Source organism: Panthera tigris, chromosome B2 (assembly GCF_018350195.1).
Source record: "Panthera tigris isolate Pti1 chromosome B2, P.tigris_Pti1_mat1.1, whole genome shotgun sequence".
NCBI lineage: Eukaryota > Metazoa > Chordata > Mammalia > Carnivora > Felidae > Panthera > Panthera tigris.
The window spans coordinates 41,864,327-41,887,630 of record NC_056664.1 but is presented as its reverse complement, the minus strand read 5'-3'; the positions used below and the strand labels follow the sequence as shown (position 1 = coordinate 41,887,630).

At 53.7% G+C, this 23,304-nt stretch overlaps 1 pseudogene; it reads right to left on the bottom strand.

Annotated features, from left to right (window-relative positions):
* Positions 1-141: 141 nt before the first annotated feature.
* Positions 142-2,227, bottom strand: LOC102957046 (annotated as a pseudogene).
* Positions 2,228-23,304: the final 21,077 nt, after the last annotated feature.

The following is a 23,304-nucleotide window of genomic DNA, read 5'->3' as shown; positions in this document are numbered from 1 at the left end:
ATGACAGGGCTTCACGGCTAGGAAAAATTTCTAAAAGGTAAAATGACTCCAGGATAGATCTCCTTCTCCATCATTAAATGTGGCAGAATTAAAAAAAAAAAAACAAAAAAAAAAAACAACTAAATGTAGTGAAAACAGAAAATTACAAGGCAGAGAACACAAAAGAGTCAAGGTTAAACAGCATTCCATGAGGCTAGAAAACCTGCAAAATATCACTCTTGTTTATAAATCACTGATTTATCATATGACCGCATGTCGAATCCTTTCTTTCCGCATACTGAAGAATCTTACATTCAGCCTCTTAAGCATTCTGCATTTCTTTGCCAGTCCTGTAGCTGAGTATCTTGTTCCAGTCGATTTCCATGCGGGTAACCGGAAGCTGCCGGCGCGAGGCCTTGAATGAGGTGTGTGACGTTGTTTGATAGTTTTCACTAATTGCTGTCTGATGTTCATTTTCTGCATGCTCTATGATTTTAATAAACTTCCTTGGCAGTTTGGACTTCATTCGAAACAGTTACTGAATCTTGTACATCTTTATGACTAACCAACTGAACATTGCCACCTTCGTAACAGTGAACCTGAATCTTAAGTACTCCAACAACCTGGGCTGTAGGTCGTATGATGGTGAACTTCCACTCTGATCTCCAACGACCATTCCAGAAGGTTTTAGGCTAAAACTGGTAGCTTTCAACACATGCAGTAATGATCTGTTGCTCACCTATAGTTTTAGCGTAAACAGTACGGAAGCCATTGGAATAATGATCTTTCACATAGGCCCTTAAAGCACTGTCACAGGATTCTCTCCAAGACTTCAGACCTCCATCTACGTCCTCTGGCTGGGGGTCACTTGCTTCTTTCCGTCAATGATCCAACGTAAAGGAAATTTTGTTTTTTGGATCTAAAAATCTGCTATTGCCCAGGTCACCGTGTTCTGTAATTAAGACCTGATCTTCATATCCTTCTATCTTCACAGACGTGAACTGACCCGTTATACTGGGCAAATGCATGTGCTGCCCCTTCCCTGAGGAGATTGTCATTATTAAGTAGTAGCCGGACATCCTTGAACACTGCATTAAATTCCTCTGGGGGTGCATGAGTGATGAATTTAGCAGCTATGTGTACCCTCTCCTCACCCACACCCAATCCTCAAAGTCGGCTGTCTTGGGCTACTCTCCCTTTTCCCATTTCCATGCACCCTCCCTGCCCCCTGTGTGCTTTCCCTTCTGTAGGCTCTCTTTCTAGATAATGCACTCAGCTCCTGGAGCATAGTGGAAGTGCCTGGAAGTTTACACCCCGCCCCCCAAAGTAGCTCTTAGCCAACAAATGGAGTGCAGGTGAGAGAGGGCTCAGTTCCCTTGCGTGGCATGGGGAGAGCCCTGAGGTGTAACGTGCACAGCAGAGTCCCCTGCAGGACAGGATGAAGCCAGCCTCTGCACCCTTGTGGGCCTCCCCTGCCTCCCCCAGTCTCTCTTCAGTGTCCCCCTGGCCCCTGATCCCCCTGGGAGCACTGCTTTAGGAAGTCATGAGCTGGGATTCCCCATCGCAGGATCTGCTTCTGGGGAACTTGACCTAAAGCCAGGAGCACTACAGTATCCCAAGCTCTGTGCAAAATGCTGAGACAGACCGTGATTAACAAGATGTGGTTCCTTCCGCCAACGAGCTCACAGCTTGGTTGGGGCTGATCCTGACAGCAGTGGTAACGCTAAGAAGCCAATGTTGCACACCTACTATGTATCAGGCACCAGGCTGAACACTTGACATACCTTACTTCATGAAAACCCCCTAACCTAGGGCCCCTGTGTGGCTCAGTCTATTAAGCGTCTGACTCTTGGTTTTGGCTCAGGTCACGGTCTCATGGTTTGTGAGTTCGAGCCCTGTGTCTGGCTCCGCACTGGCAGCCCCGAGCCTGCTTGGGATTCTTTGTCTCCCTCTCTCTCTCTGCTCCTCCTCTGGTCTCTCTCTCTCGCTCTCTCTCAAAATAAATAAATAAATAAATAAATAAATAAATAATATTAAAAAAAAAAAAAAACACAACCCACAACAACCCCGTAACCCTCTGTGAGGGGATGGTATTATCACCACCACTTTGCAGATGAGAAAACCGAGGCCCAGAAGTCACCTAATATGTGGTCTTGCACTTCAGTGTGGAAGTGGCAGCACTCACCCAGAGCCCCGGCTTCTGCTCCGGAAGTCCGTACTCCCGACCCACCACTACACGGTGTGGCATTTTTTTTGGCAGAGGGCCACGCTTCAGGAGGAGGGGGGAGGGGGTGGCCTCAGCTGCTCCCATTCAGTAGAGGACAGAGATTCTCCAGGGCCCACGTGGTGACTGGTTGTGAGGGTGTTTCACAAAGAATTTGTTGCTGATATTGGTTAACCTTTTTTTTTTTTTTTGAGGTTTATTTATTTTGAGAGGGGGTTAGGGGCACAGAGAGAGAGAGGGGCAGAGAAAATCCCAAGCAAGCTCCTCACCCAGTGCAGAGCCTGACGCAGGGCTCGATCCCGTGACCACGAGATCATGACCTCAGCCAATGTCAAGAGTTGGGCATTCAACTGACTGAGCCACCCGGGTGCTCCCCTCTTGGTTAACTTTCTGTGAATGATATTAATTAAGAACAAAAATAAATAAATACAAGCCCATCTCTCTGACACAGTCACTCCCTGCCCACTTACCTTCTACTCTGCTTTCCAGAGCAAGAGATGAGTGGAGGTCCTGCCCCAGGGCAGTGCGGTCTGCCCCAGGTGAAGAGCCCATCCCATGGGTTGTGGTATAAACAGGGTTCTAGCTGCTGCCTTGCCCGGTCTCTATACCATCTGGGCTCCCAGGAGCTCTCAGGCTCTCATGGCGGAAGGAGCTGTGGCCATTGGCCTATGCCCTTTTGTGATAGAGGCCCCCCCTCTTTACGTCAACGGCCACCAGACCCCTGGGGAATCAGAAGAACTGTCTCAGGAGAAGCCAGACTGTTGCCCTTGGAGAGTGTACTGGGGTGGCTGAGAGCACAGACTCAAGGCAGCCCGCCTGGGATCAAACCCTAGCTCTGCCGTTTACAAGCTGAGTGACTTGAGGGAAATTACTTAATCGTTCAATGCCTCGGTTTTCCCATCTGTAAACTCTGCCTTGTACACAGCAGGCACTATACAAGCGTTGACTGCTATTACCACTGTCACGAGAGGGGTGTCCAGGCCTGCCTAAGACTCCTGACTCACCCAGCAGCTCTTGGCAGAGCCCCTGAGTCTGGACTTGCTTTCCTGGACAGATGTCCCTGGACCCCTCTGTGTACCTGGAGGGGGTGCAGGATAAAGGCTTCTACCTCCCTCTTTCCCCAGCCTCCCCCCTCTGGCTTGCGTCTCACCCACGTGGAGTTTCTGGTGCTCCTCTGAGTCAGAGGTCCTGGCAGTGGGACTGGGAGCTTGAAGGGGACTGTCCCGGGGACCCCACCCTAACTCGGAACGAGGGCACTCTGTCTGTCGGCCTACAGGCCTCATAGTGAGTGAGGGGGCAGCTGGCTCAGTGTTCTGCACCTGTGACTAAGCCAGCTTTGCCACTATCTGACTGTGTGACCTTGGCCAGCTCCTTCCCCTGGTCCTGGTGACAGTGTGAGCATTTATGAAACACTGCCTCCAACTCGCTGGTCCTCATCATACAAGCAGGGAGGCAGAGGCAGCAACAGCCGAGTAACCACAATACGGACAGGGAGACTTGGTCAGGGAGGGGCTGGGTCAACAGAGACGTCTCCCCACTGATAACAGCTGGACCCCCCGGGGCATTTCCTCAGGCAGGTGCTGTAAAGGTGAGGAACCTAGGCCACAAGCAGGTAGAGCCAGAACCAGAGCCAGCTCTGCTTAGGCGTGGCACCCGTGCCTGACCCTTGGGGCTCAGTGACAAAGGCCAGGTCTGGGGGCTCAGCTCCCAGTGACAGGACCATGCCTCTGTCCCACGTGTGGTCCCTGACCAGTTAGGCAGGCTGAGAAGATGCAGGAAGGCCGTGGCCACACAGAGGGTGGGGGGCAGTTGCGGGGGGTGGGGGCTGTGTCTCCCCTATCAGACTGGGAGCTCCCTGAGCTCAGGGGCTACTCTCCTCAGATGATAGACTCTCTTAGGGGGAACTTTTTCCTTTTTTAAGTTTCTATTAGAGAAATTTGCAATCACAAGTAGAGAATAAAGCATAATGAACTCCCATGCACCCATCCCCAGACTCAGCAGCCATCAGTTCATGGTCAATCTGGTTTCATCAACCTATCCACTCTCCCCTGCCCCCACCCTTAGATGATTTTGAAGCACACTTCAGGCTGCATATCATTTCACAGATGTTTCTTTTCTTTTTTTTTAATGTTTGTTTATTTATTTTGAGAGAGAGAGAGAGAACGAACAAGGGAGGGACAGAGAGAGGGGGAGACAGAGAACCCCAAGCAGGCTCCACAGCTGTCAGCACAAGCCTCATGGGGGTCTTGAACCCACAAACCATGAGATCATGACCTGAGCTGCAACCTAGAGCAGGACACTTAAGCGACCGAGCCACCCAGATGCCCCTGAATGTACATCTGAAGATAAAGACTCTCCTTCAAGAAAAGTACAAAGCCCCTTAATCATAGAGACTTTTGGGAGGTCAGGGACTCACTTCTCACTTCCTCCTTGCCTCCAGCTCAGGGGAACCCCACTGCCATAGGTTCGAGGTTCCTTCTGCCTCCATTTCCAGGGCATGAAAGATGCCCATGCTGGGTGGGCTCTGAGTGTGCAGTGGATTGACTTTGGCCAAGATCCTTCTCTGCCAGAGTGGAGGGTGACCTCTGAGGTCAGCAGGGCTCTGACCCACCTGCATGGGGCCCTTGGCTCCACCTGTGGCCTGTGCTCAGGGCTTTGGGGCCATCCCCCTTTGTGGCCCTCGGGTACAGGCTTAGTGGGTATCACTGGCCTGTCTAGTTTGTGCATATATTCCTTTCAGCCCCCCACACCGCTCCTCTCCCCCCTCACAATATTGGATGTGGATCTTTCCATTTGTATGTTTCCTGCAAATAGGCACTGTTGTTTTGGAACAACTTCGGTTAATGTCATTGTGTCACAATCTCCTTTGCTCAGCACTCTTTTAAAATCTAGCCTTGTTGGGGCACCTGGGTGGCTCAGTCAGTTAAGCATCTGACTCTTGATTTCAGCTCAGGTTATGATCTCACGATCATGAGACTGAGCCCCGCATCAGGCTCTGCACTGAGCATGGGGCCCAAGATTTTTTCTCTCTCCCTCTCCCTTTGCCTCTCTCCCCCACTCTCTCTCTCTCTCTCCCTTTCAAAAAAAAAAAAACAAAACTTTTTGTTCCAACCTGCTGTCATTTATCCCATGATGTGCCAACCCCACAATTTTCTGCCCACCCCCCTGGAGGGAATGAGCTGCGGGCCAGCTCTGCCTGGACCAGAGGGACCCGCCTGAGACTCTCAATATGTAGTCACAAGGGGAGCTGCAGGGTCACAGGACACCTGGTATTTCACTTGACTAAGCATGGCCACCCCGAGTCCACGGTGTGCCATCGGGCCGACGCCTGCCATGCAAAGGGCTCCCGTGTCCCCACATCCCCACCAGTACTGGGCTTTATCCAGTTTTCTCATCTTTGCCCATCCATTGGAAAGAAGTGATGTCTGGTGATTTTCAGCACCTCTTCTCATGTGTGTTCGCTTTTGGGGTCTTGTCTCCCTTCACTGCCCACTCATATCTCTTGCCCATTTTGGGGGTAGGGTTGCCATCCTCCCGTAGCTCTGCAGATGCCCCTTGTATCATCTCATCTAGGTACTAATCCTTTGCAGGTTCTGAGATGGCCAGCCTCCGCCATCAGTCTGTCATCTTCGGGCACTTTGAAACCTAACTCCTCTCCCTCCTGCCGGCCGCCCGGCTCCTTTCTGAGTGGATGGCACAGGTGAGGCCCTTCTCACTGTCTCTGCCCTTTTGGTAAATGCCAGGCATCCGGGACAGGGTACAGCCTGCACCAGGAACTTGTTCTTAGCACGGGCTCTCAGGCTTGGGGGAGGGAGAGACTGGCCAGGACAGGAAGGCAGCTGCCCCAGAGCCCCGTCCCCACCCCTAGGGTGTCCTTGCCCCGGCAGATCTGGATCCAACTGGTTCCTTCGTTCACACACACAGCAGCACTAGGCTGGATCATGATGTCGGACCTGGGCCCTCCAACTTGATTAAGACCCTGCCCTTGGCCTCAAAAACTCCAGCTCAGTGGAGGGAAAAAACAACACAACAAAACAAAACACACCCACTGACTATAGCAGTGGCTAGATAGAGGCCTCAGAGAGAGGGCCCTGCAGAATGTCACCTGCACAACTGCCATCGCTGGTCAGGGAGGGCTTCTCAGAGGCGGTACCTTTGGTCTGGGCTTCGGAGGAAGTATGGGTGTTCTCCAGGCCTCAGCAAGTGGGAATAGGAGTGGAGTTTTTCATCTTTATTTCCAGGGAATATGATTTCTAGGTCTTTCCCTTTCATGGAGTTGAGGGGTCTTTCTCCCTGGTTGTTGCTTCTGAACAGGGCCCAGGGTGCCTCGCCAGGAAAAGGAGGCTGGCTTGGGGGTTAGCAGATCTGCCGTCTCCGAGTGACCTTGGTCAAGTTCCTTTTTCTCGCTGGACCTAGGTCCTCTCATGTGAATGATGAGGGCCTGGGGTGGAGAGAAGCACTCCTGGGACCTTTCAGAATCCCTGGAATGATGCCAACATGGCGGCAGTGGCTGTCTTGCCCTCTTCTTCACCCCCTATCCCCTTCAAGGGACAAGGACCTTGTGGGGAGGCTGCCCTGGGTCCATGGCCCCAGTCTCTCCCCGGGCTCTCTGCTCCCTAAGCCCCCTTTCTGCTAGGCCCAGGGCAGGCTTGACTTGTTTTTCAGGTTTGCCCTCAGAGCCTTTTGGATTTTCCTTGCAACAGCTCCTATGAGTCGAGCAGGTCCTGTGTGTCAGGCTCCGTGCTTGGCGTTTTGCTTCATTTACTTCCCACAAGTCTGTGAGGCAGGTACTATTATACCACGGTGCTCAGAGAGAGTAAGCCACCTGCCCAAGGTCACCCAGCTTGTACGTGGCTGGACAAAGATTCTAACCCAGCTCTGCCTGCTCCAGGGTCCATTTCTTAATTGCCTCTGCTCACGCCCCACGGGTCCTCCCTTTCCTAAATTCCAGCTGCCCTGTTAGCATTCCCTGGCCAAGCCCTCTCTGTGCGTCTCCTTGATCCCAAACCTCGACCTCCACCTTTCCCAGATTTACTCCTACTTTCCCTTCTGCCTCCCCCCTCCCCCTCCGCCCCCTTCCCTGCTAGAGCCTTGTCAGCCCTTCCAGGCCTCTCTTTGTTACTCTGCATCTCCCTGGAGTGTGCCCACGAGCTGGGTGCCTGCACGGAGCCTGGCGGGGGGTGTCCCTGAGGCTCCTCATTAGACCCCAGCCCTGCAGCACCTGCTGGCCCTGAGGAGGGGTCGGTGGGGCCTCTGGACCTCACATCCCATGGGGTCACGCCCCTTCCTGAGGTCGAACAGGGTGAGCCATGGAGGAGGTCACGCTCTAGGGCCCAGCAGGGCTGGTGATCTGGGCCCTGGCAGCTGGCCTGGCATGTGCCCGAGGTGACCAGCCTGGAGGTACGTGCGTGTCCTGCTAGAAGCTGCTGGGTTATCAGAGGGGAGTGAATGGGCCGGGACAGCCCGTCTCCTAGGACGTGCAGGGACTCATGCCACCTGGGTGTGTCTGTGCGCGTATGCATGTGCCAGCTGTGCGGGTCCCTGTTGCGGGCCCGGTCCCAGAGGACAGGTGGTGGGAGTTCCGGGGTCAGCACTTGACTCCCCTGCCGCTAACAGATTCGGCACAGTGTCTGGGACCCAGCGGGAGTCTGACTCTTCCCCACTATTATTTTTATAGCTAGGAGCCCTCTTCTCCCCTGGGCAAAGCCTGTCTCCCACATGGGAACTCCAGCTGGCAGAGGGCCGGCAGTGGGTGCGTGAAGGGAGCGCTGGACCGGAAGCGCAGCTGTGCAGGCTGTGTCCTGAGGCCACCCCTCTCCCAGCTGCAAAGACATGCCCCCTCGGAGTCTCAGCTGCTGCCAGTGAGCAGGACCAACACCACCCAGGATGGTTGCTTGGGGTCTGAAAGGAATAATGGGGTGTGCAAACTGTAAGTGCCACGGCGCAACATGAACACGGGCGTGTGTTGCCAGCCGGGATCTTTTATTTCCACTTAGCACTGTGCTTGGCCCAGGAAGGGTGATCGACAGATACCACCCCCGCAACGACCTTGAAAACAATTTGCCTCGGCCCCTGAGGTGTGGAAGATGATTGGGTGAGGAGCATTGCGTGAATGAATGAGTGAACGGATCCGTGAAGGGACATCCATCTCTGCAGGTGTTGAGACAGAAGGCTATCCCACAACTGCAAGGTCACGGGGTGTGGGGGGTGGGGGCTGAACCAGAACCAGATGCCTTTTGAGGTGATTTCCCACTGCAGGTCCTTTCCAGGTTCTGTGACTGCAGCTGAGTTTGTCCCCTTTCTTTCTTTCCTTCTTTCTTTCTTCTTTTTTAACATTTTTTTAACGTTTATTTATTTTTGAGAGAGAGAGAGTGAGAATGGGAGAGGAGCAGAGAGAAAGAGGGAGACACAGAATCTGAAGCAAGCACCAAGCTCTGAGCTGTCAGCACAGAGCCCGATGTGGGGCTCAAACCCATGAATAGTGAGATCATGACCTGAGCCGAAGTCAGACACTCAACCGACTGAGCACCCAGGGGCCCCAAGTTTGGCCCCTTTCTAAGAGACTCTTGTTCCCCAGTCTCCCTGCTGCTGGTGCTGGGCTGGGCACAGTACCTTGTGCCCACACAGTCCTGCCCTCAGGGGTTCTTGGGAGAGCCTAGAGCTAGCAGAACGGGGGCCTATGTAGGACCTCTGTGATGGGCCAGGGGAAGTCAAGGGAGGGGAAAACATCCTTTGGGAGGTCAAGGCTGAGTGTGTGCGGGTTGGCACCACCAGCCCTTTGTGGAACAGCCTGGAAGGCTTCCTGGAGGATAAGTTTTGAATCTCAATGAGGGAGCCAGTGGGCTGGCCCCTGGTCCCAGCCATCATGGCCTGTGGACTGGTATGTACCTGCCCCCTGCTTGCTCAGCCATGCCCAGCCCATGACCCCGATGGCAGGGGGGAGGGGTGCCCAGCTTGGGGGCAGAGGGACTCTGGCCCAGGTGAGTGTGGGAGCAGGTTTTGGTTCTTGCTGGCTCACTTGGGTAGTCTCTTGGGAAGCTGGAGCTTCTGGGTGTGGTTCTGATGCTACGTGACTTGGCTGGTTCTAATCTCTTAGACCCCATTTCTTCCCTCACAAATGCCCAGTTAGCAAAGGTGATCACTCAGGCCCCCTGGGACTCTGGGTGGGGGTCTGTTGGGAGCTACCTGGCCAGCCCAGCCCAAGACCTTGTGCCCTGGGGTGATCTGGGAGTGGTGGGGATTTCTCTTTGTAGCTGCCACCATTTGGGGGCTGGCAAGAACCTCCAGCAAAGTTTATTCCCTGGAATCTGCTCCCTCCACCCCCCCTCTCCTTCTGCCCCATTTTGTCCCCTCACTGTTACATTCCACAGAAGAAAGCGATCCTTCACTCAAGGCCTGAGGATTATGGGCCAGAGAGAAGCCTGTGTTGCCCTGGGAACACTCACGTAGCCCTTTCCCACCAGTACCCTCCTCCTCCTCCTCCTCCCACCAAAGGCTGGGGTTGGGAGTTGATCCTGGCACACCCCAGCCCGAAGGAGCAGCGGGGCATTTGGGGTTCGGGGGCTGGTCAGTCTTTTCCTGTCTCCCTGGGGGTCAGCGACCCAGGGTGGGGTGAACTGGGTTGAGCTTCTAGTGGGCCTTCCCAGGAGGTGGCTAGGGGCTAGGTCCTGGGGTCTCCACGTGCCTGGGCTCCCCTGCCCCCTCACTTCTGCTCTGACCCCCTCCCCTCCCAGGCTGAAGCCCCCCTATCCCTACTAAGCTGGGGATTTCCGCAGGCTGAGCCAACCACCTGACCCTAATTATGGCGCCTTCATCCTGTTGGGGTTAAGCTCTCAGTGGCCTTCCCTGCCCCCATCACAGTGGCCAGGCCTGGGGTCAGAGATTCAGGAGGCTCAAGCCCACTGGGCCCCCTCTGGGAAGAGCTGATGGACAGTATTCCCCCCTGGGGCCACAGAGGGGTGAGGAGGCAGCTTGCCCTGGGGGTCTGGGTGGACACGTTAAGATGTCCAGAGAACACTGGGGAAGGAAGGCGTGGTTTCTCTGGAGAGCCCTCAGGACAGGGGAAGCCCTGGGGAGCTGACCTCTGGAGGGCAGGGAGGTCTAAAGATGGAAAACTCCCAGAGGCCACAATCTCAACCCTAGCTTCATTTAGAATCACCTAGAAAGATTTTTAAAAATACCCATACCTCAGCCCCACTCGTACTGACACTGATTTCATCAGCCAGGGCTGGGGCAATCATTGGTATTTAAAAAATTCTCCGGGGCACCTGGGTGGCTCCGTCGGTTGAGTGTCTGACTTCCGCTCAGGTCATGATCTCATGGTTCGTGGGTTTGAGCCCCGCGTCGGGCTCTGTGCTGACAGCTCAGAGCTTGGAGCCTGCTTCAGATTCTGTCTCTGGCTCTCTCTGCCCCTCCCCCACTTGTGCTCTGTCTCTCTTGTCTCTAAAATAAATAAACATTAATTTTTTTTTTAATTCTCCCCAGATAATTCTCATGGAGGGAGGGCCAGTTTGAGAATCATTGCTCTATCCAACACCCCACTGCCCTCGAGCCAGCAGAAGGCCCTTGAGGGAGGTCACTCCACTAGTTGGGCAAGGCTGGGTTGGAACTTGGTGTTTCTAACCCTCTGGCAGGCCACTTCCTCTTGGCCTCCTCTGTCACCTGGAGGCTTACCAGGTGTCCCATTCATTTCATCATTTAGATCCTTAGGAGCTGTGTGACCCTGAGCAAGTTGCTTAACTTTGCTGTACCTGCTTTCCCTGCTGTGATAATAGGCCCTAGTGATAAGAATTGAATGAGATGATGCCTATAAGGCCCTGAATGCACATGGGGGAAGAGTAACCTTCATCTTTCTGCTTTCTGCCTAGGGCCAGGGCAGGGTCTGGGCAGAGGCCTCCTTGATCATCACACCCCTCAGGCAGGTATGAGTGTCAGAGCTCTCTCAGGTGGAGTGAGGGGTGGTTTTCTAGAGGTTCCTTGGGCCCTGGAAGGGAGGTGTGAAGTGGAAGGAAAGTGCTGGAAAGAATGGCTCCCTCTCCCACCAGACCTCTTGCCTTTCTTATTGTGGTGTCATTGGTATGGGTCCTGCAGCTACAGGAATGGCCGTCAGGTGTCACCCTCAGCTCATGCTTGAAGTGAAAGCAGCACAGGAAGAGGAAAAGGAGCTGGCTGGAGAAAGGGAGGAGGACCCATCCCTCCCCTCCCACACCCCCTCTGGGAGTGGGTGAGCTTGGAGAGGGCCCGGGATGGTGGGATGGCTGTTAATTTCTGCAGGAAGGTGTTGTACAAAGCCTCATTTGTCTGCCTTCAGAATTCTCCCTCCCATGCTGATAGCAAATCCCAATTCAACAGGTTCTTTATGGGGCACCTGCTGCACACATAGGGTAATTTTACTGAACACCTACTATGTGCAGACTCTGTACACACAGTTGGCCATTCAGTATTGACAACAACCCTCTGGGTTAGTACGATTATTAGTCCCATGTTATAGACAAGGAAACCGAGGCTCATACTGGTTATGTGTTGGGCCTGAGGTTACCCAGCAGGACAAGGATTGAGGGCTTTCTGGAGCCTAAATTCTTTCTCCTACACCATATTTACTTCCAGAGAGTCCTAGGATAGGTAACTTGCAGCAGGCTTCCCATTGGGTTTGGAGTGGATGTGGCTGGTGGCCCTGCTGTCTGGCTAGAGAGGAGCTCAGACAGGTCATGCTGCCCCCAGGCAGAGGAAGGAACCACTTCCACATCCACTGGGGTGGCTGGGAGTGGAGTCTGGATTCGTTGTGGGTATTGGACATGTGCAGGTTGCACACACAGCAGCAATGAGACGTACTCTGTCTGCCCATGTGCTTCTCTGAGCAAACTCCCCCACCCAGAATTATTTCAATTTCTTTACCTGTCAATTCCAGGGGCAGACTTTGTTCATCCAATACACTGTCCCGGCTTCCTGCCTCCTGCTGGCCTCTGTACTGACCACTTCTCAAGGACAGATACTAAGAGGGACAAGACAAGCCCCCCCCCCCCCCACCTGCAGTCACAAGTCTAGACTTGAAGTCTAGACCAGTGGTCTCCAAAGAGTGTTTGGCCATGCTCCCTAACAATAAAAAAACATTATTGAGAGACACTAGTAATATAAGCATATTTTTATGTTGTTTACCTTATAAACCACACTCAACCTAAGTGAAAAGAGGAGATTAAAAAAAAATAGATGCCCTACTATTTTCCTCCTGTACCTCTGTACTCATATACACACAATACTTTAGCCCCAACTGTTCTAGGAGATGAGAGGAGAGTGTTGGTCCAACTCTGCTCAAGATGAATGTGTGGTCAGTGTTCCAGAACACCCTTGCCCACCCCTTCCAGGACCTAGCAATGGAAGGGAGAAACTTCAGGGACAGCAGGTGGGAGTGTGGGCAGACAGGAAGCAGAAGCAGGGCCATGTCTGAGGAGAGATCCAGATAATCCAGACAAGAGGCAGGTTTTAATTTTCGATCCTGATGCTGAAAATTTTGTGATTGCATTTTACACTGTCTCAGGACATACAGGACCAGGGCACTGTGCCCCAGGTAGTACCTGATTTCAGGTACTTCAGGTAGTTCTGTTCCATTTCCAACAGTTTAAACCATGCCATTTCCCCCTTCCCAGAGGTTGGGGAACATTCCACCTACTACAGGAAGGAGAGAGCCCATCTGGGGAAGCACTTAGGTGCCCCCTTCTCTGGGGCTGCCACCTCCACTGTCCCTCCTGGGTTAGAGGCCCCTGTGTCCCCCTCAGCCGGGTAGATCCTCATGTAGGGCCCAGCACTTGGGGGACCTCCATGAATATGGGTTGTGGGAGAAGAAGGGCATGAGGCCGCATTTGGGTACAGAAGGGAGCCCCTCTATGAGGCTTAAGAGAAGCCTTAAGAGAGAAGTGTTAAGAGAAGTCTTAAAAGAAGCCCCTTCCCCCCAACCCTGTCTGGGTGCTGGAGAAGAACCAAACGGCCTGTGAAGGCATCTGTCTGCCCTTGAGGGTAGCTGCCAAGACGGCAGCCATTATGGCTGGCCTGGTGTGGGTGCCTTTGTGAGCAGAGGCTGGGTGTCTGTTTCTGTAGTCACTGGGCGCTTGTTCTGTGGGGTGAGGGGTGTGGGGGTGGGGGCACGTACGTGAGGCTGGGCACGAACAGCCTCACCTACCAACCGTACTCCTGCCAGGTACAACCAGCTACTGCGGCTGCCCGCCGTCCGCCTCCTCCCTTCCCTGGGCATGGCCAAGCCGGGGGGCAAATGACTTGGCGGGTACCTCCCCTTGCTTGGACCCACTGGTGCAGGGCGGGCTCACCTAGGGCACAGGCAGGACTCCCAGCTAGGTGGGTGCTCTGCCAACACCGCTCCCCGGCTCCCGGCTCCCGGCCAGGAGGATGGGGGAAATGAGGCATGGGAGGGGGCTCAGGGCAGAGATAATGCCCCCCCCCCCACCTCCTCTCACAGGCTGTATGCGTAGAGCAGGGCAGAGGGGTCTGAAAAGAAGGGGGAGTTGCTCTGTTTAGGGCCAGGAAATGATTTCCATGCAAATTAGATGCAAACTCCTTAATGAGTTTGCAATTAGGAGAGGAGGCTGCCAGGCCCGGGCAATGCCTGCGGGTTTTATGAATGGGCCTGCGTGGGGTGGGGGTGGCGGCGCGCCGGCCCGCCCCCACATTTCCCTGCCGCTGCGGCCGCGACATGCCGCGCCGCACGTTGCTGCCTCCCGGCCCCGCCGCGACCTGGCCCGCCACCAGCGGGTCAGCTGCTTCAGACGGGGCTCCGGAGGCTGTCGCCCAGAGTCCCCGCCACGCCGTCCCGGCCTCCCTCCTGCCGCCGACGACGCGTCGGCCCCGACGACACGCCCCCCTGGGGCCCGCCAGGGGCTCTCCCCTCTGGCGCCCCTTTCCCGGTTATTGGTTATTGGAATGGCTTCCCGAAGCAGGAGGCAGTGAGGTTAGCCTTCAGGCCCTGCTGCCCTTAGGGTGGGCAGCTCTGGGAGGTCACTGACCATAGGAGGGGGGTGGGCTCCCAACTTGGGAGGGCAATGACCTTGGGAGGGATGGAAGTATAGGTGAGAGGAGAGGAACCAGTTCCAATTCCAGATTGCACCTCCCCAATCATGCCAGTTCCCCCCTGCCTAACCTCAAAAGGCCTGTTCCCACCACCCCAAGGCACCTGCTTTTTTTCTGCAGCTCCACTGCAGGTCTGCTCTGGGCCTTGCTCTGACCTGGGGCCAAAGAGTGGGTCTCCTGGGTGGGTGGTCAGCTCTATTCAGAAAGAGACTCAGCAGAGTTTGAGCCCTATTAGGACACAGACCCATCCCCTCCCCCTACTGCTTTCAGAGTAAATTAACTAATTACCTCCAATTAAAGTGCCGTGCTCTCTGTTCCCTCCTGGGCCTCAATCCCCGCCCCTGGGAGTCCCCTTCACCCAGGCTAGGTCTGGAAGGAGGCCTGGCCATTAGGGTGGAAGTCTGGGAATCAGTGAGTGGAGCAGGGGAGGAGAGAAACCCACAGAACCATTTACTTTTGCGGAGTGGTCTGGGTAGCCAGAGCCTCCGCCTTTCTTGGGGTCTGGGGTACATAGACCCTTGTGGGGCCTGATGGTTGAAAGCAGTGGGCCACCTTTGGAGGTTAAGACCTGGCCCAAGGGCCTGTGCAGATACTGAGGCCCTGAGGGTGACCCTCCTTAGAAAAAGCAACTTCAGGGACAGATTCTAGGAGCTGCCAGTTCTTGGTGGCACCTGTTGCCTCCCTTACCTGACATACCAGGAGGCACTCCAGATGCCCAGGCGTCCATCCAGTCTCTCCTCCCTCTAACCCAAACTCCTCCAGCTACAGCAGTGAGAAGCCCTTCATTCTTTTTCTCCTGCCCATTTGTGGCCCTGAAGCACAGGCCCTAGCACTAACATGGCCCACACCACCCTGACACTGCCCTGACACCCCCCTGGCCCCACGTGTGAGACGTGACGAGGAGGATGTCTGGCGGCCAGAGGCAGAGTGATGGGTTGTTGACCTGGCCTTTCCCGAGACAGGGCAGTACCACACCAGGCTGTGACTCAGGCCCCTACCCCACCTTGAGCCCCACCATGCCACAGACCTGGGCTTGGGCCATCCTTGTGTTTGGGGGTGGGGGGGGTGGGGGGGGGATGGACGCAGAGATTTGTCAGTTGCGGACTTCTTTTGGGGGCCACTTCTCCCAGTCCTGGCAGGGCACCACACACATCAGTGGGTGTGTGAGCCATTTAGGGCAGGGCAGGGTTCCACACACGGAAAAGGCTGCCTCTGGTATGTCCTGAGCCCCCATCTGCCAGCGTGGCTTCCCCTCCTCTGTCTACTGAAAGCCAGCTTAAAACTCCCCACCTCCAGAAAGGCTTCAGCATGCCTCTCTTATCTGTGGTCAGTATGCCACTCTCAGCTGGCTCCTGGTTTTCACTTGTTTCTCTGACTCTTGTCCCCTTCTCCAGACCCTCCGAGAGTGCATCTGCAGAACTCTGTTCTTTCCTGCACTTCCCAGTGGCCAGCAGAGGGCGCCCCCCAAAGACTGAGGCACCAGGGAAGGAACAGACAATCCGCTTCCCTGGATCCAGCTCTGTACAAAGTCCAGGCTCATGGGTCCGTTTGTGTAAAATGAAACTGACCCAAGATGCCTTACTTCCTGAGGATCTGGACTTAACTTGTCAGCAGAGTGCCAGAGGTTAGACTGCAGGCTGAACCCAGGTGGCTGTCTTGGAGATGAACCCAGGTGGCCCCCCCCCCCCCCCCCCCCCCCCCCCCCCGGGGCCAGGAAGGAAAGGATGAGGGAGCTGCCCCCTCCCAGCAGCCCTAATGGGGAAGGGGCACTGGACAATGGCACGTTTCCTCCCCTGTCCCTGGGAGAAGGGTTGGGAGGTGCCACAGAAAATAGCTGTTATCCCACCCGGTGGGAGGGGCTGCTGTGGATATCGGGCCACATTTGGATTCCTGGTAGGAGGGAGAGCTGGTCAATTTGGGATCCACCAGGGATCTAAGATCCATCCCTTGGTGGCCTCTCACCATTACATTTCTGGAGAGTTCTCTACAAACAGGTGTCTAGGGCACAAACTGGTAATAAGGGTGAATTCATTGCAGTCTAGGAGGGGCCCTGACACTCATTTCTGTGAATGTGGCCCTAGGGCCCTGGGCAGCAGCCTGCTCTTCTGGGCCATCAGACCTTTCTGCCATCCTGTCAGGGTGTGCATGGTGAGATTCTGGCCTTCCCATTTTGGAAATACTGGGAAATAGGCTCTGTATTCATCCTGAACATTCCACTTCCTCCAGGGACATAATAGAGAGGAGAAGGGGAGTGGGGCTACAGTATCTTTTAGGTACCCCACCCTATGAAAGGTGGGGAAAGGCTTACTGTTGGGTCATCTCACACAAAAGCCTGGGAATGTTACTGGGACTGCGACGGGGCGGCGGGGGGGGGGGGGCGCGAGGGGGGGAAGGGCGACGGGACACCAGGAGTGTTTCTTTCTTGTGTTTGGGGTTTGGGGAGGGGACAACACGGAGAAAAACCCGATCGGCTAGGTTCCAGGACGCCCAAGCTGGGAACAGGGGGATGGCCATAATGGTCTAGCAGCAGCGGACGATGGCAAAGGAGGGAGGTGAAAGGGGTTAGCGATGCGCCCACCCGGGCTCTCCCCCAGCCCCTCTCCGCCAGCCCCTCTCCCCCAGCTCTCCCCAGCCAGGCCCGCCGCGGCCCCTCCTCCAGACCTGGGCGCCGCCTCCCCCTCCCCTCCTCCTCCCCCTCCCACCCGGCGCTGCAGCTGCTGCCGACGGACCATTCTGCACGTAGCGAATGGAGGAGACGCACAAGGGAGGCCTCAAGTGCGCGCGCGCGGGAGCCGGAGCCGCGCGGGCGGGGGAGCGGCTGCGAGCGCGCGTGCGCGTGCGGCGCGTGCCCTGAGCGCGCGCGCGCCGGGCTCCGGAGCGAGCGGCTCCTCTGTGTGCCGAGGTTGGGGATGCTCAGGGAGTAGGGCCTCCGCTGCTCCAGGCCTTCCCACCGCCCTCCGTCCCCACTCCAGCGAACCTCACCTCTACCCAGTCCCCTTTTCATCTTCCACCCCAATAGCACGGTCCTTTGCTCATAGTAGGCGCTTCGCGATTAGTGGGTGCTGGAATGAATTGATTTGCTTGCCCTCCTCACCCTCGGGGTCACTGCTCTACAGTCAGCAGGTTCCTAGGCTGGGGCAGGGGGTCGTGGAGGGCTGAAAACTCTGGTTCCTTGGGGACTAGATTCAGGAGCCTATAGCCCTGCCTTTGCCCCAGTAGCTTTCAGCCTGGAGGCCCTCACCCTCCCACTTCTCTGTACCTGAATCCAGGGCAGGCCGGTAAGGCCTCTAGAGGGCCTTCAAAACCGGCTGTCAAGGAAAAATGCTTTGACCTCTATCTTTTCTGAGATGGGGAACTCCCAAGGGTGTGCCTTTCCCTGTCACCTCCTCCCACTGTCTGTCACCTGCAGACTCCCACTCCCTGGGGTGTCCTGCATGGGACTGGGCTCAGCCCACACTGCTGGCAGAGGTGTGGTATGGTGAACACAGAGTCTATGCCTTGACATAACCAGTGAGTGCCGGGAGGCCATGCCAGGCTGTGGCAGGTGGTGCTGGTCTTGGAAGTGTGTGCCAAGTCCCAGGAGCACCCTCCTGGGACTTCCTGAGTCCCTGATCTCAAGGGGCTGGTAAGTGGGTGGCTTGGGAGCTGTCCCTTTCTTCCTTACTTAGTATCCTCACTCCACCCTCCCTATGGCTGAGACATGGGATGAGGCCTCTTTAAGCTGTGCAGGCTTTGGGTAAGGCAGGGACCAGGCTTTGTGAAGGGGTGTGTGGATAGGATTGGTTCCCTTTTGGACCTCCTGTAGTGGTAGTGGGAATGAGTAGAAGGGGGCTGGTGAGCGGCATGTGGGTGACGGTGGCTGAGGGTTCTTTGTCACACACGTTAACTTGAACTTGCCCAAGTTTGAGCTCTCTGAGCTACATTTTCCTGTCTAATGGGAATATGGCATTCATCTCGGGGGGCTGTTGGGAATTAAAATGTAGTCTGCATCTCACATGCCTCACGTGTTGGGAGACAGATGCTCAGTAAGAGCTAAATCTTTTTGTATTATTGTGTGTAAACTGGCTGAGAGGCTGGGGACGTTTCCCTCAGCTGCATCTCCACGGATGGAATAAATTCAAATCCCAGAGCTGGCAGCTCACTGGAATTTAGGGGTGGGTTTTGAGAAAACTGTAGTGGAACCAGTAACATTGTCATACTTCTGTCATCATCCAAGAATGAACCATTTCACATTAGTTTTCCAAACATTAATATCTGAGCCCTTAAAAAGGTATTTTGGAATGGAAATCACTAGTGGGTATTACACACTTTCCTGCCTTCTTAATCAGAGGTTACAGACCATGTGAGTCTTTATGACTCAGAGTTGTGGTTACAAGTGGCCATCACTATCCTGGTTGTAATATAGTCTTGTTGGGCCCCCCACTAAAGGCCCATTCCATGATGGCTACGTTTCACGGTTCTTGTGTCTCCTTTTTCTATTCCCTTCACTTCATCAACTCTCTCCCGATCAGCGGTCGCTTGCCCTATCAATCACCGTCACTTTGCCTGCAGACCACAACCCCACCTCATTCTTCACTGGTTTCTCTTCTGCTCTGGGTTGAGAAATTAGAAAATCACATCTGTTCGTGGATGTGAAAAACAGCAAGATCTTTTGAACTTGACAAATTATATTAAAGTTCATCTGGAAAAGTAAACATACAAAAGGAGCTCGGAAAATTCTGAAAAACAGGCATTATGAGGGGTGGCCAGTGCTACTAAAATGTTGTATAAAGCTCCAGTAATAAAACAGTTGGGTACTGGCACGAGAACAGACAGACAGATCAAAGGAACAGAATAGAGTCCAGACACACACTCATGAACAAATGGAAATTGAATATGTGATAAAGGAACATGTTAGAGAAAAAAAAATGAATTATAATCAAATTAGACAACTTGCTAGCTGTTTAGGAAAAAAAAGCCCAGTTTTCTATTCATTATTTTGAAATAAATCCCAGATGGACCAAATATTTAAATGTAAAAAGGAAATCATAAAATTACTAGAAGAAAATATTAACATGATTAAAAAATACATATTTTTGGATTGGGGAAAGTATGACACAAAACATAGGAGTCACAAAAGGAAAGACTTAAAAAAATGGGCTGCATAAAAATGTAATATCTTGGTGCACCTGGGTGGCTCAGTTGGTTAAGCATCTGACTTTGGTTCAGATCATGGTCTCGTGGTTCTTGACTTTGAGCCCCACGTAGGGTGAGCTCGAGCCCTGCTTCGGCTGAACCCCTCTTCTCTCTCTCTTCCCTCCACTCTCTCTCCCTCTCTCTTTTTGCCCCTTGTGGGATTCTCTCCCTCTCTCTCTCTGCCCCTTGCTCACTTGCTCTGTCTCTCTCTCTCTCTCAAAAAGTAGTATCTTAAAGTCTAAAGGCAAATAAACCAGAAAAAAGTACTTTCAATATATATGACAGATGAGTTCATACAGTCAACAAGGAAAAGAAAAGCAAATAGAAAATTGGGCAAAACACATGAACAGAAAAGGGAGTACTAATTGCCAATAAACAGGTGCAAATGCCCACCCTCCATCACAATACAAGAAATCAAAATTAAGAAACAATAAGATTTTTTTCCCCCAATCTGACTGTGGATACAGGCATCCTCTGAGTTGGTGGGAAGGCAACAGCACCTGTGAAGGGGGTTGGCCATACACACGAGCAGAATTAATTCACAAACCATTGGCTTAGGGGTTCCACATCTAGGAATTTATCAGATACACTGTCACAAGTGTTCAAAGTATATGTATAACTGTGTTCACTGCAATTTTATTTCCAGATCTAAAAAAATGGGAAGCAATGTCAAGCCCATCCATAAGGCACTGATTAGCTATGTTATAGGGCATTCAAAGACCAGAGTAGTATGCGGTGGTTAAAATGAATGAGCTCCAGGGGTGCCTGGCTGGCTCAGCCAGAAGAACATATGACTCTTGATCTCAGGGTTGTCAGTTCGAGCTCCGCGTTGTGTGTAGAGATTACTTAAAGATCAAATCTTTTTTAAAAAAAGAATGAGGTTCAGCTTTCAGTGTCAGTATTCACTAAGTGTAAAAGCAAGTGACAGGACACTGCTTAGATGGTGGAAGTCAGCAAAGTGTACCCCCTTGGGCTGCACCAGCATTCCGCAGACCCCAAATCTTGGGTGGCCTCAGAACAACTAGGTCAGGAACCCTGGGGCTGGGGCCCAGAGGTCTGTTTTAGCACACGCTCAAGGGGATTCTGATGAATTTTGCATTTGAGAAGTACCGGCGAGGAGTGTGTCACTATTTGTGTAAAAAACGCTATTTGTGTATAAATCTATCTGCCCTCTGCTTCAAAAACTTCAGGGGTTTGCTCTGAGCAGATTGGGGTGAACTCCCCCCCCCTTTTTTTTTTTTGCTTCTGAACTCTTCAGACATTTTCTTCTGAGAATATAGTGGCTTAACTTTCTAAAAAAGTAGTTAATTGGGGCGCCTGGGTGGCTCAGTTGGTTAAGCATCTGACTTTGGCTCAGGTCATGATCTCGCAGTTCATTAGTTCAAGCCCCGCTTCGGGCTCTGTGCTGACAGCTCGGAGCCTGGAGCCTGTTTCTGATTCTGTCTGTCTGTCTGTCTGTCTCTCTCTCTCTGCTCCTCCCCCACTCATGTGCTGTCTCTCTCTCTCTCAAAAATGAATAAACATTAAAAAAATTTAAAAAGATAAAAAAGTAGTTAATAAACAGGCTACCCAAGAGGAGAGACAAAATGTGGTCTATACGTACAATAGAATATTATTCAGCCTTAAAAAGGAAGGAAATTCTGACCCACGCTACTAACAAGAACAAACCTTGAGGACATGATGCGAAGTGAAATCAGCCAGCCACAAAAGGACAAATACCGTATGACTCCACTTTAATGAGGTACTAAACACATAGAAACAGAAAGTAGAATGATGGTTGCGGGGGCTGTGGGGAGGGAAGAATGAGGAGTTAGAGTTTAATGGGTAGAGTTTCGGTTGGGGAATGATAAAAAGACTTCTGGAGAAGGATGGCGGTAATGTTGCACAACAATGTGAATCACTTAATGCCACCGAACTTGCACTTTAAAATGGTAAAGAGGGTGAATGTTGTGTTCCCGTGTAATTTAAGAGATGTACAAAGAAGAAAGCTACCTGACCAAGAGGTTGGATAACGTAGGAATAGTGACTGAAGCCAGAAGGTTCTGTGAGAGCCTCCCTCTAGATTACAGTGTGAATTTGAGGGTTGGGCTTGACGACAACTCTTTCTGCTGCCGAGTCGGGTTGCAGCAAGTCTTGGCATCCGATAAGAGAGAGACCATGTCCTCGCCCACACAATGGGAAGTACACCTAGCGAACTTGCTGCCTTGAGAGCAGGCATAGGCTGAGAACAGGTAGAGATAGGAGAGCGGGTTGGGGTGAAGACAGAGGCATGCTAGCTATTGGGGAAGCTGGGTCGTTTCTCCTTTCCTTCTGTCTCTGCTGAGACCCTTCTGTTGTTCCTTGGCTGCGGGGCGGGGCATGGCTGGCTCTCCACGTGGGTCAGGGCTCTGCAGAGAGTGTGGTGAGCACAGTGGCCCGGAGGGAGATGGCTCGGGTGGGGAAAGGAGGGAGGGAGGGCAGGATGTGCAGAAACTGGCAGGGCAGGGGATGGGTTTCTTGGGGACAAGCCTGTGCCCGGACATCCGGTTGCAGCAAGGCCTGTACTTGAAAGAGGGGTGATGCTAGGGGAAGGGGTGAGAGGACGGGACACTGGTCGAGCTGGACCTAGCACAGCCACCTGTCTGGGGCCCAGGGACAGAGGTTGGCACGACGGCTTCTGCCAGTCCTCCTGCCAGCATGGGGGAGAGGGTTCCTGCATCAGGCTCCGGAACTTCAGAGATGGTCCGTTCTGGCAGGTCTGCCTGTATACCCTCGACCCTCCCTCCCCAGGCACCAGGAACCTGGGGCTTCCAGGAACGGAGAAGGGGAACTTGTGGGCAAAGATGGGCCTGGAGATAAGGAGGCCTTGCAGCCAGCCTGGTCAGGTTGGGGGGCAATACAAAGTGAAGGAAAGGAGGAGAGGATGTGGAGAATCCTACGAGCTTCTGTGTGCTCTCTAGGACTAGGGCCAGAGACACCAATAAGGCAACCACAACACTGAGGTCGGAGGCTTCCTGCCTGAATCCCCCACTCCTACCCCAGGGCCGGCCCACATTTATCAAGCTCCTTTCAGGAAGCCGGAGACCAGTCCCTGACCTCAGGGAGCTCACAGCCTGACTGGGAGAGGGACCACCCTAACTTAGGCAGAGTGGCCGGCTCACTCCAGGGCTGGACCCACCCTGGCTCTGCCTTAGTCCCAGGACATCTGTACAGTGGGGTTGGCATCTTGGGGCAGTCTCAGCCACGGCAATGCCCAATTCTCAGTACCAGGTGGGGAGGCACGGACTCTCTGATCCCACCAGCCTGAAGGTGGGGTGGCCAGTGGGACAAGGAGGGCCAGAAGTTGTTGCTTCCTCTGGACCACGCCAACCCCAGTGCTGCGTGACCTCCTGGTTCATTTCCCTGAAAGAGATGTAGGAGGGAAGGAGTGGGATAGAAGATTGGGGCGAGCCTTGCTACGGGTATGGGAAGGTGACAAAGGGTCTCGAGAGAGATTCCAGGCCTGTCCGTCCTGCTTCCTGCTTCCTTCACTACCGAACGTACCCACTATAGGATGGGGTGGCCCTCTTGCAGTGACCTGCTGGGATAGGAGGCCTCTCCTCTCTGATCCAGGGGCCACCATGCTGGAAAAGGACTAGCTGAGGGGGCTGGGACCCACTTCTTGTGCTGATTTGGACTCATGGAAGCCGGAGCCTGTCCAGCCTGGCCTTCCCAGGCCACAGATACCCAGGCTTGTCTACTGCTCCCCAAGCTTGGCTTCGGGTCTAAGGGGAGCTGGATCTACCCCCCTGCCGCTGAGGGCAGCCAGATATGAGACGGTGACCCCAGAGAGTGCCGACTCTTTCATCTGGACTCCCACGTCCAGCTGGGCC